We start from the raw sequence: 10,807 nt of genomic DNA, 5'->3' as shown, positions 1-10,807 counted from the left end.
AATGTAAGATCTTGGGGGTGGATGAGACAGGACAGGTTGTGGCTTAACAGTGATGTGTTTGTGTGTCGAGGTGACAAGGGGTCAGCTCTGCTGCCTGTTCTTATGTCAACACAAGCTATAGTCATCTGAGAGGAGGGTAGCTTCAATAAAGAAAATGCCTCCATAAGACTGGGCTGTAGGCAAGCCTGGAGGGTATTTTCTTAAGCAGTGATTTATAGGGGGAGGCCCCAGTCCTTTGTAGGTGGGGCCATCCCTGGGATGGTGGTCCTGGGTTCTATAAGAAAGCAGGCTGAGCAAGCCATGTGGGGAAAGGCAATAAGCATTATCCCTCCATGGCTTCTGGATCAGCTCCTGCCTCCAGTGTCCCGCCCTGCTTGAGTTCCTGTCCTGACTCCCTTTGATGATGAACTGTGATATGGGAGCGTATGCCAAATAAACCCTTTCCTCCCCAACTTGCCTCTGCTCGTGGTGTTTCGTCACAGCAGTAGAAACCCTGACTAAGACACTGTTAGAGAGTGAATGCTCACTATGCTAGGGATTTGCTGTTCTTTTTTTTTTTTTGAGTTCTTGACTCACGCCATCTTCCTGAGAAGGTGCAAATGATTTTTCTCACCTCATTGATGAGGAAACAGCCAGGGAGGATGTGGCTCTTGCCAGGCCAGGTGGGAGTTGGCTGAGCTGGTATCAGGGGCAGAATAATTGACTTCGAGGCATACACCTTTCACCTTTGTGCATCCCTGCCTGTTGGCAAACAGACTCGGATGCACAGCTCAGGCCAGCCAAGTCCAGGGTATGGAGGAACCTAAAACTCTTCGTGGAGTTAAATCAATGTTTATAGAGGGAAACCTGAGGCTTCAATCATCTGTTAATGGCTCCTGATGGCACAGGAAGGCTTTCAGTGAGGCGAGACCTGTAGCTAAGAGGCCATCTTCCTGGCAAGGCGATCATTGGCGTCTTTTCAAAATGGACTTTTACATTCTTGCTGAGCTTTAAAAAACGTCAAGTGGAGCTCTTACAGTCTGAGGAGATTCCCTCCCATAGCAGGTTAACACTGATTTGCTTCCCGTGTTCCCTGGGGGAGGTGTGGAAAGCGATCTGATTCTCAAGGCGCTGTGTGCAAAGGGCGCATGGGACCCATCCATGCCCATGCCCACACCAGGATGGTGCAGCAGAGGCCATGGAGGAGTGTGAGTGGCCTCCAAGTGCCTGCAGGGGAAAGGTTTCATTCCATTTAAACTTTTTATGTACCCACTGCTATTGTGTGTGTTTCTGATGTGTGTGAGCTCAGGCGTGCATACCATGGCATGGATGTGGAGGTTAAGAGATAACTATCAGAGCCAGGTGGTGGTGGCACGTGGCCACCACCCAGCACTCAGGAGGCACAGGCAGGCGGATTTCTGAGTTCAAGGCCAGCCTGGTCTACAGAATGAGTAATACACACACACACACACACACACACACACACACACACACACACACACACACACATATATATATATATATATATATATCCTTTCTAGGATAGCCAGGGCTACACAGAGAAGCCCTGTCTCAAAAAAACAAATAAACAAAAAACCCCAAAACCTCAAAAACCAACCAAACAAAAAAGAGATAGCTATCAGGAGTTGGTTCTCTCCATCTACCATGTGGGTCTTAGGGATTAGACTCAGGCCATCGGGCTTCCATCAGGCCTGTGCAGCAAGCACTTTTACCCACTGAGCCAGATCGCTGGCCCATCAGTTCATTTTGTGTAATATGATAAACGGTGAACTTAAGTTTTCAGGTTTCTTTGCTGTTTACACACATAAAGATATATTGGCAAAATGTTCACTAGACAGTTTGCTATCCCGAGGCCACTTTTTCCTTTCTCTTCATCCCTCTTCCTCCTCTTCAGAGACAGGATCAACCTATCTGTCCATGTAGTCCAGGTTAGCCTCCGACTCTTCGTGCCTCTTCCTCTGTGGTGCTGGGCTTGCAGTATACATTGTCACACTCTGCTCCAGAGGCACCTCTCTCCTCTTGTCTGCTGTCATCGATCACACAGCATAGCTGTTTTTGGATACTCATGGCTGTGGCTGCCTCTCTGTAATTCTGCTCACCCGGCAGGGGGGTGTAACTGCCCAGGTCCTCTGCCTAGCCAGGACGACCTGATGGCTGATTCCTTGTGACACGGAGGCAGTCATCTGGCAATGTCAGCAAAGCTCAAGGCCAGTGAATTTCCCTAGAGGACGGGCTCCCTGGGATCCATCGATCGGTTGCCCAAACCCCGATTTGTTTCTTGGAGGTAAGTGCTATGAGCCAGGTGGCAAGTCCTCTCTCTTCCTGTAGTGATACATTCCCACGAGAGCAGCAGAGGTTGAGGCTGTGCATCTTCTTGACTTACTGGAAAGCAAGAAGGAAATTACTATTTAGGATGTTGTAACTCAATAACCTTCTTCAGTCCACAGCCCTTTAAACAATGCAGTAATGAAAAAATAGTATTTCGTTTTGGTTACTTTTTTGCTTTGCTTTTCAATAACTGTATAATAATAATCTCAATTCCTTAATCAAAAGAAACAGACTAACAAAGAAGATTAACAACAGCAACGGCAACGGCAACAAAAACAAAAAACATGATCCCTAGTCAGTTAGATTTCTCAGCTGGTAAAAAACGCTTGCCCTGTGTATTTGACTACTGCTGCCCAGGGCCATGCTTGGGTCCATGGTCCTGCTGCAGCTGGGGGATGAAGTGTCAGTGGCCCGTGTTACCACTGAAGGGGCTGAATGACACCCCCTTCCACAACAGCTCGGGTCTGCTCTGAAGTTCCTGAGGCAATGTTGGTGAGCACCCATGCAGCCTCCAACTGCAGGGTGGGGAGAGGTGTCTCCTTCAGGAAGTCCACCAGTTTGGGAATGAGCCCTGCCTCAATAATCAAATTTAGAGGAGGGTTGTTTTCCTGAGATAGCATTTCCCTGGCAGCCTGGGTGGCCAGGAAACTCGGGATCGTATCTGAACTATTCACCCTTTGGATGATGTCGTCCAGGGTGAAGTTGGCCTCTTTGACTAGTGCTTGAGGACCATGTCACTGGAGAATAGATTGATATTTCTTCTCTTTAGCACCCAGTCACCTTTCCTGAGTTGTAGGCTGGAAGCAATCCTCTGTTGTTGCTGCAGAGGCATTTCTTTGCCTCGGCGCTTACATTTCTTCAGCCTCTCTTTGGGAACCTCTGAGGTAGCCATGCTGACTGGAGGAAAGCCTCACTCAGTGGGTTCCCAGCCATGCTCACAACACTCTCTTAAGAGCAGATCCTGAGTCTTCCGGTCTGGGCCACTGCCCTGAGCAGACCTTGGGTGTGAACTCTGCAGCAAGTCCCACAACACCCAGAGGAAGCTCCACTTCCAGACGCTCTAACACGCCCAGGATCACAGGAGAAGAGGTGAGGAGGACACGACATCTGTCCCATCACTGGGAGCAACTGGGACCAAGGGGACTCCGGAACTCTGCCAGACCAGTGGCACAGGTTCATTTCGGTCTGGGCTGGTGTTCTGAGCAGACCTTGGGAGTAGAGCAGACCTTGGGTGTGAACTCTGCAGCAAGTCCCACAACACCCAGAGGAAGCTTCACTCCCAGGTGCTCTAACACTCCCAGGATCATAGGATCAGAGGTGAGGAGGACACAACAGCTGCCCCAACACCAGGGAGTAACTGGGACCAGAGGGACCAGTATTTCATTTTGAAATGACCAATCACTGCTCACTCTGAATGCTGGACAATATTTAATCAGAGGTGCAGTCTGATGGTGAGTTTGGCTCCAACTTTTCAATTTCTCTCTGGATGGAGAAACTTAAGTGGGGAGGCTATGCGGATCCTGCCCAGAGCCCATGGGTGTTGAAGAGCCCTCCAGAGCATCCAATGATCTATTGTTTGGTTTCTGGATGGTTCTCAGCCATAGGCTGACTTGTTGGGAGCCAGAGTTCCCCCTCCCCATGAAGCTGAGTAATTTCTTTCACTCGTTTGGTCTTGGCTCCTGTTTGGTTATTAGTCAGGGTTGGTGAATATGTGTAAACCTCCCTTCCTACCCAGGAACTATGTCTTTGGTCACTGTGAGATTCCTTCCTACTGAGCTCAGAGGGGACCGCAGACTCCTCATAAACCCAGGGCTTCAGTCGGTGATGCTCAAATGTCTATACAGTTGGCTTGAGAGAGGAAATGGTGTTTGTGTGTGTGTGTTTGCATGTGTGTACTACCCATGTGAGTGTGTGTACATGTGTGTACCAGGAAGTCAACCTCAGGTGTCATGTACCTTTTTGTTAAGACCAAAGTTTCTCTCTCTGGGACTTGAGGCTTGCCAGCTGGGATAGGCTTGCTGGCTGATAAGCTCCAAGGATCTGCTCATCCTTACTGCTGGGGTTACAAAACCCATGACCTTTCACCTGGCCTTTTCCATGGATGTTGGGGATCAAACTCTGCTCCTTATGCTCGCATTGCAAGCACCTCACTGAGCCATCTCCTCAGCCCCAGAGAGGCAGGAATGACTCTGTGGACTTGTCCAAGTATCCCTTGGTCACCAAAGCAACCAAGCTTTCTGTTTATTTCCTACTCAATACCAAGAGCAACCTTGTTTAAATCATCCATAATCAGGGCTGGGGAGATGGCCCAGTGGATAAAGTGCAAGTGGACCAGAGTTCAATGCCCAGGACCCTTGTAAAAGCTGAGTAGGTGCCTGTAACCTCAGAAATTGGAAGACTGGGATCAGGAAGGCCCAGGGCAAACTGGCTTTCTACAATAGCTGATCAATGAGCTCTGGGTTCAATGGAGAGACCCTGCTTCAATACAGTGAAGAGTGATTGAGGAAGACATTTGATGTCCACTTGAGGGCCTCCACATGCATGCACACACATGTGCTTTCATACATGTGAACATGCATACAGAAATGCATTCCTTATACATGTGAAGAAAGAAGATAGGGATGGAGGTAGGGACAAGGAGAGAGATAATGAGTTCTTCTGTGACAGCCCAGCACACGCCCGATTTGCCAGGAGAAAATATTGTGCCTTTTAGTCCCAATTAGCAAAACTTGCCATTTTGCAGCTTTTCCATAAGATAATAGGTTCTCCTGGGACCTCAGGGAGTCTCCTGCAGCTAGGTTTGTTGGTTGAGCTCTGGGCAGGTGAGGATACAATTAATGGGAGCATTAGCGTGTTTGTGTTACTTTGGGTCAAACAGAAGCTTCAAGCTCATGTTCCAGACCTCCTTTAAGCAGACCAAGCCACAGTTAGATACAGGGACAGCAACTCCACGGGTCTTTCAGAGATGAGGAGGCCCTGAGCCCACCTCCACATAGAAATCTTGCATTCAGTCACAGTCCACAGACTAAGCATACACCCCCTTAGAGAGAGCTCCAAGAATAAGTTGAGGTAGTTGGTCTCGGTAAAGGGGTCACTTTTGTCTGTGAAGGTCACTAGCAACCAGCCCTCAGTTTCCCCCCAGGGCAGCTGTTCCCCCTGAGTTGAGATCCTCCCCTGAGACTCTTAACCTCTTTCTCACCATCCAGGCTGTGGCAGGCAGAGCTGAATGAAACCACAAGGGCCAGTCCTGGGAAAATGAAACACTCTCTACAAATGTTCTGGGAATGGCTGCTGGCAGCTCTGTTCACATCCCTTCTCAGTTTTCCCAAAGAAATGTTTACCGAGCATTTATCACGTACCCAGTGTGTGCCAAGAGGCAGAACCAAAGTGTGTGTTCCAAGATTTCTCAGTTCCGAGAAGGGGAAAGTGGACTGGAGCTCCCATCTCCAACCAAGAAGCTCTCTGCGGTTGATACCCATTTGCAAAGGAAAAAACTGATTTTCTCCAGTGTATTGTCACTGGGCCCACCAACAGGTGGCCAACATAAAACCAACTCAATGGTATTTTTGTAGACTTTTGTCTCATCTTGCTTTGGGTAATTTTTTGTTTTTTTCAGTTTTACTAGTCTGCTTGTATATATATCATGGTTTCCAATTTCATGTTTTTTAAAAAATATATGCATGCTTTGTTTTCATGAGCACCAGAAGAGGGCATCATATCCCATTACAGATGGTTGTGAGCCACCATGTGGTTGCTGGGAATTGAACTCAGGACCTCTGGAAGAGTAGACAGTGCTCTTAACTGCTGAGCCATCTCTTCAGCTCCACGATTTTGTATTTTTATTGGTGTGTGTTTGTGTGCATGTGTTTCTTTCTCTTTTAATTCTTTTTTTTTTGCCATTTTGTTTGCTTTTTCTTCCTCCCTTTCTTTCTTCCTTTCTTTCTCCCTTCCTTTCTCCCTTCCTTCCTTCCTTCCTTCCTTTTTTTCTTTCTCTTTCTTCTTTCTTTCTTTCTTTCTTTCTTTCTTTCTTTCTTTCTTTCTTTCTTTCTTTCTTTCTGTCTTTCTGAGACAGTGTTTCTCTATGTATCTCTGGCTGTCCTAGAACTCATTCTGTAGACCAGACTGGCCTCAATATCATAGAGATTTTGGAACTCAGTTCCACCTGCTTCTGCCTTCCAAGTGCTGGGATTGAAGGTGTGCATCACCACTGATGGGCTTGTTTCTAGAATGAGAGGGAGAAAGTGCAAGGTGGTGGATTGATGGAGAGGTTGGAAGGATCTGGGAGGGGAAGCCATAATTGGAATATATATTGCATGAAAAATATTTTTTTCAATAAAATTGTATGGAAAAATAATTTGCACCCCCAGTGGTGACCCTCCAATCCCTTCTCATCAGCAGATCATGCAGAGTTCTGAGTCACAAATGTGGTTGTGAACACGGAGGATGGATGAGGACCCGACAAGGCTTTTCCAGGGCAGAGGGAGGGAAGACTGTTGGTACAACAGGGACCAGCATGTTCTGAAAGCAGGGTAGCATGAGGGTTTGTGGATTGTGATGTCTCCTATTGATTATCCTAAGGACTGTTGCCACAGTCCCTACCATCCGGGGACTCTCTAGGGGACCTTTGCTCTGGAGCTTCCTGTTGTGTCCCATCTCAGTCTGAGGTGCTGCCTACCTGGTTCTGGATCGCTGGCCTTTTATGTTGCACAGGCATGGCCTCGAGGACACTGCATTCCCAAAGCTCAGTGCTGGCTCGGACTGGTGCTTCTATGTGATCAGTACAAGCCATTGCTGGTCCAGGAGGACCACGGGGAGGCAGCCTGTGAGCCACTGCTGTGGAGCCTGATCTAAAGCGGCTGCTTACAGCTTACTCAGCTGCAGGGAAGGCTTCTCTCCATGGTCCCTCATCTGTGTCCCTCTTCGAAGAGCCATCTTTACACGGTCCTGGGAGTGAAGCACTTGACATGCTGTCTCTAGAGGAGGAGGTGACTGGGCACTCTCTTTATTCTTTATTAAAATAAGCCTTTGTTTCCCATCCAAGCATTAACCAGATCTGGCCCGCTTAGCTTCAGAGATCAAGCTGGATCAGGTGTGTTTAAGGAGGTAGGGTTGTAGACCTCAAAGCAATTTTTGTTTGAAGACCTACCTTGCCCACCAGTGCCTTCTCCAGAGACAAGGAACTGCCTTGGGAAGGGCCATGAAAAGCATTTTGTCTGAATATAGCTCAGTGGGGTCGATGTTCAGATTCGAGGTCCGTGTGGACAGTAATGACATAGGCAGGACCTCCCTGGGCACACAGAGGCTGAGGCAGTGCCACTGAGGGAGTGTGGGGGCCTGAACACTCCCGGTGAATGAAGAAGCACATGAGACAAGACCCAGAAACCCTCCATATGGACCAGATCTCAACGTGGAGGACGGTAGAGGTCACAGGACATCCCTATGCATCTTCCTTGGGAGTTTGATTGGTTTAGGAATAATTTTTCTGACTTGAGGTCTGAGGATGAGCTGGAAGAACAAAGACTTCATGGAGGCATCCAGGGGGGGCATGTCCAAGAGAGGACTGTCCAGGGGACTCTTAGTCCTCTTCAGTTTTGTTTGCAAATCATAGAGGACCAGCCTCTGTCTGGGCTGCTGTTTCTCTGTGGTCCACCTGCTGAGCTCCATGCATCCCCTTGCCCGCAGGAAAGTAAGAGGCATGCGGAGTAGCATGCCTGGGATTTAGGGAGCAGGCTCTTAACACAGCAGGGCCCTTCAGATGTTGCCTGACTGACGAGCCCAGGCTGGTGCCTGCCATCATCTGTTCACAAAAACACAGCTTCACAAAGTCTCTGGACTGGAAGGAACATTGGAGGTCAGTCTCTTCCAGCTCTTGGGTGGGGACTCGCAGCCCGTTCCAATAATTTAAGAGTTCGTCCTTCTACTGCACCGAAGACCTGAAGACCAATTTGTTCCGACTTCTCCATAGTGTGTCATTAGAAACTTCCCTCACCCATGGAGCACAGTCCTCTGTGAACCCCCACCCCAAGGATGAAGTGTAACACATCTCGTTTTTTGTGTCTAGCAATGAGGGATGCGATAAACCCAGATTTGGGAACACAAATCTTTGTGCCCTTCACACTACAGCTATGAGAATGGTCTCCATGGTTACGGCAGCTTCTCAGAGGTGTCTAGATTTTCATTTTTTTTCCCTCTAGTCCCCTAAGTGTCTAATTTATGAGTAATCAGTTTAGGCAACCTGGAAAATTCCTCGTGTGTGTGTGTGTGTGTGTGTGTGTGTGTGTGTGTGAACATCAAGAAGTGTATATTATATATTCAGAACCCCAAAAGTAGGTTGACAGGAAAATTTTTGGCACGTTTTTCTTCTCCCACTCTAAAAAGAAATTTGGGTTGACTTTAAAATGTTCAAGTTAAACAAGATTCAACGAGAGGGGCATGGTCTTCAGATTCTTCAAAGGCACGTGAGCCTCGGAGGGCTGGTGCTGACCTAATTATGTTTTCTTTAATGTGGAATCACTATTTGCCCAACATCCCATTTGCATCTCACCATCACGTTCAAATGGCAGGGACATTGATTTCTTTTTTTAAAAGCATCCTTTGAACATGAAAGTGTTGCCTCCCCCCTTTTTTTTTCTTCTTGTAAGAGCAGCAATAGGGATGGATCGATAATTACATTGTTGGATAAAAATGAATATAAATTTTATTGAAAAAGAACCCCAGCAACAGTGAGAGGACAGCATCCTCAACTGCCAGTGGCCCACACAATTCAGCACACACGTTAGGAGAAACCGTCACCTCTGCAGCTTTACTTACTCCAAACGAAGGGAAACAGACCTCAGATAAACTGCCTTTGAAATCCGACAGCAGTGAGCTATGTGGTCACACCCTGAGTCTGGTGTTTGCTGCTGGCCAACCAGTGTAGTTTAGGAATTAGCGGAGGGAGAACCCAACCTCTCTTCAGTAAGCATGGCAAAGAAAATGCCGGACCACTGGGGTAACTTTTCTCCTTTTCAAGTCCTTTGAGAATTTCTCAGAGTTTATTGGCAACGTGTCCCTCCTGCTTCACAACAGGAAATGGTTCTTTATATCTAGCTCAAATCCTTCATGCTTCGGTTAATCTATTTATGTCTCTTTAATCTCGGTGGGCGGAGAGGAGTCCGTCCTGGTGGGACAATGTAACATATGGAGAACTCAAAATATTCACAATCAGACAGAGAACAGTCCAGCTGAGCTGGTGGCACTTTTGAAGCAAGCTGAAAAGAGCTTAATTGCACCCTTCTGCCCCACCACGCCCCATTCTTCTGCACCCTGGCACCCATCCTGGGACCTAACTGGCAAAATGCTGAGTTCGATCAGTTTCAGCCTGTCATTGCCATAGTAATGAGTGTGATCGCAGCGACTCCAGCCAGGCATTCCTGTGCCCAGGGTTTCTGTCTCAGGAAAGGCTTCCTGGGCAAGATGCTCAATTCTTACTCCATCCTGTGTCTTCTCACCACGCCAGGAAGTCTCCCCGGGCTCTTCTCACAGTCTGCATGGCAACGCTGACCTTGGCATATCCACCACGAGGATGACTATCCACGATGTGGATGCCGTAGACAGCATAACTCGCCCACGGGGGACGAGAAAGCACCTAGTGATTTTTTAACAAACATGATAAAAAGATCCAGTTGGGGGGAGGTGGTTTGCAGCGGTGGCAACCTCGCAAGTAGACCACCAGGGGGCGCTCGTGCCATTTGCTCGGCCAATGAGACGCGTGGACCAGCAGACAAAGAGGGGGATTTGAATAAAAAGCCTTCAAAACGCAACCTCCAAATTTCCAGCCAAAGCAGCATGCGTGTAAAAATTCATGAAGATTGGATTCAGTTTCGTGTATCTTTGCTTCAGTAAAAAGAAATGCAGGCATTTTTTTCCGAGTGCACCTACAGCTGCCTTGACAAAGGGGCTGCCTGGTTAAACGAGGAGGGCGGGGCGTGTGGATGACCCGGGCCACTGGGAGAGGCCCGGTCTGGGTCTCTGGTGCTGAGGACAGCTCCTGTTTTGTGGGGTAGCATCCTCCAAAAGCTCCACAATGGATTAATTATGCTGTTTTGAAAAACATCGTCTTTTTTTTTTTTCCCCTGCAGGGCTAGCAGTGGCTGTCGAGGCTGTGTCTAGCGAGTGGCAGGGATCGCAGAAGCACTTACTATTTCGTTCGCAGAAGCACTTACTATTTCGTTAAAACATAGCACACTTCTTTCTGCTCATAAAATAAAAGGGGCGAGGAAAGGCTGTCTCCTTCCAGGCCGTGCAAACTCCACCATTTTCTTGTAGTGGAGCCACCACCACCTCCACCCCACCCCACTTTTGTGCGTTTTCCAGGAGTGAGTGACAAGATGCTGATGGGCTAAGACTGCCAGAGGACCCTGGACCCAAGCCAAGGCAGCTCAGCCCGTAGCAGCCATGCTAAATCACAAGTGAGGCTACCCAGTCTGGCGGGGGGGGG

This window comes from Mastomys coucha, unplaced genomic scaffold (assembly GCF_008632895.1).
Source record: "Mastomys coucha isolate ucsf_1 unplaced genomic scaffold, UCSF_Mcou_1 pScaffold23, whole genome shotgun sequence".
NCBI lineage: Eukaryota > Metazoa > Chordata > Mammalia > Rodentia > Muridae > Mastomys > Mastomys coucha.
Note: the sequence above shows the minus strand (reverse complement) of the source record.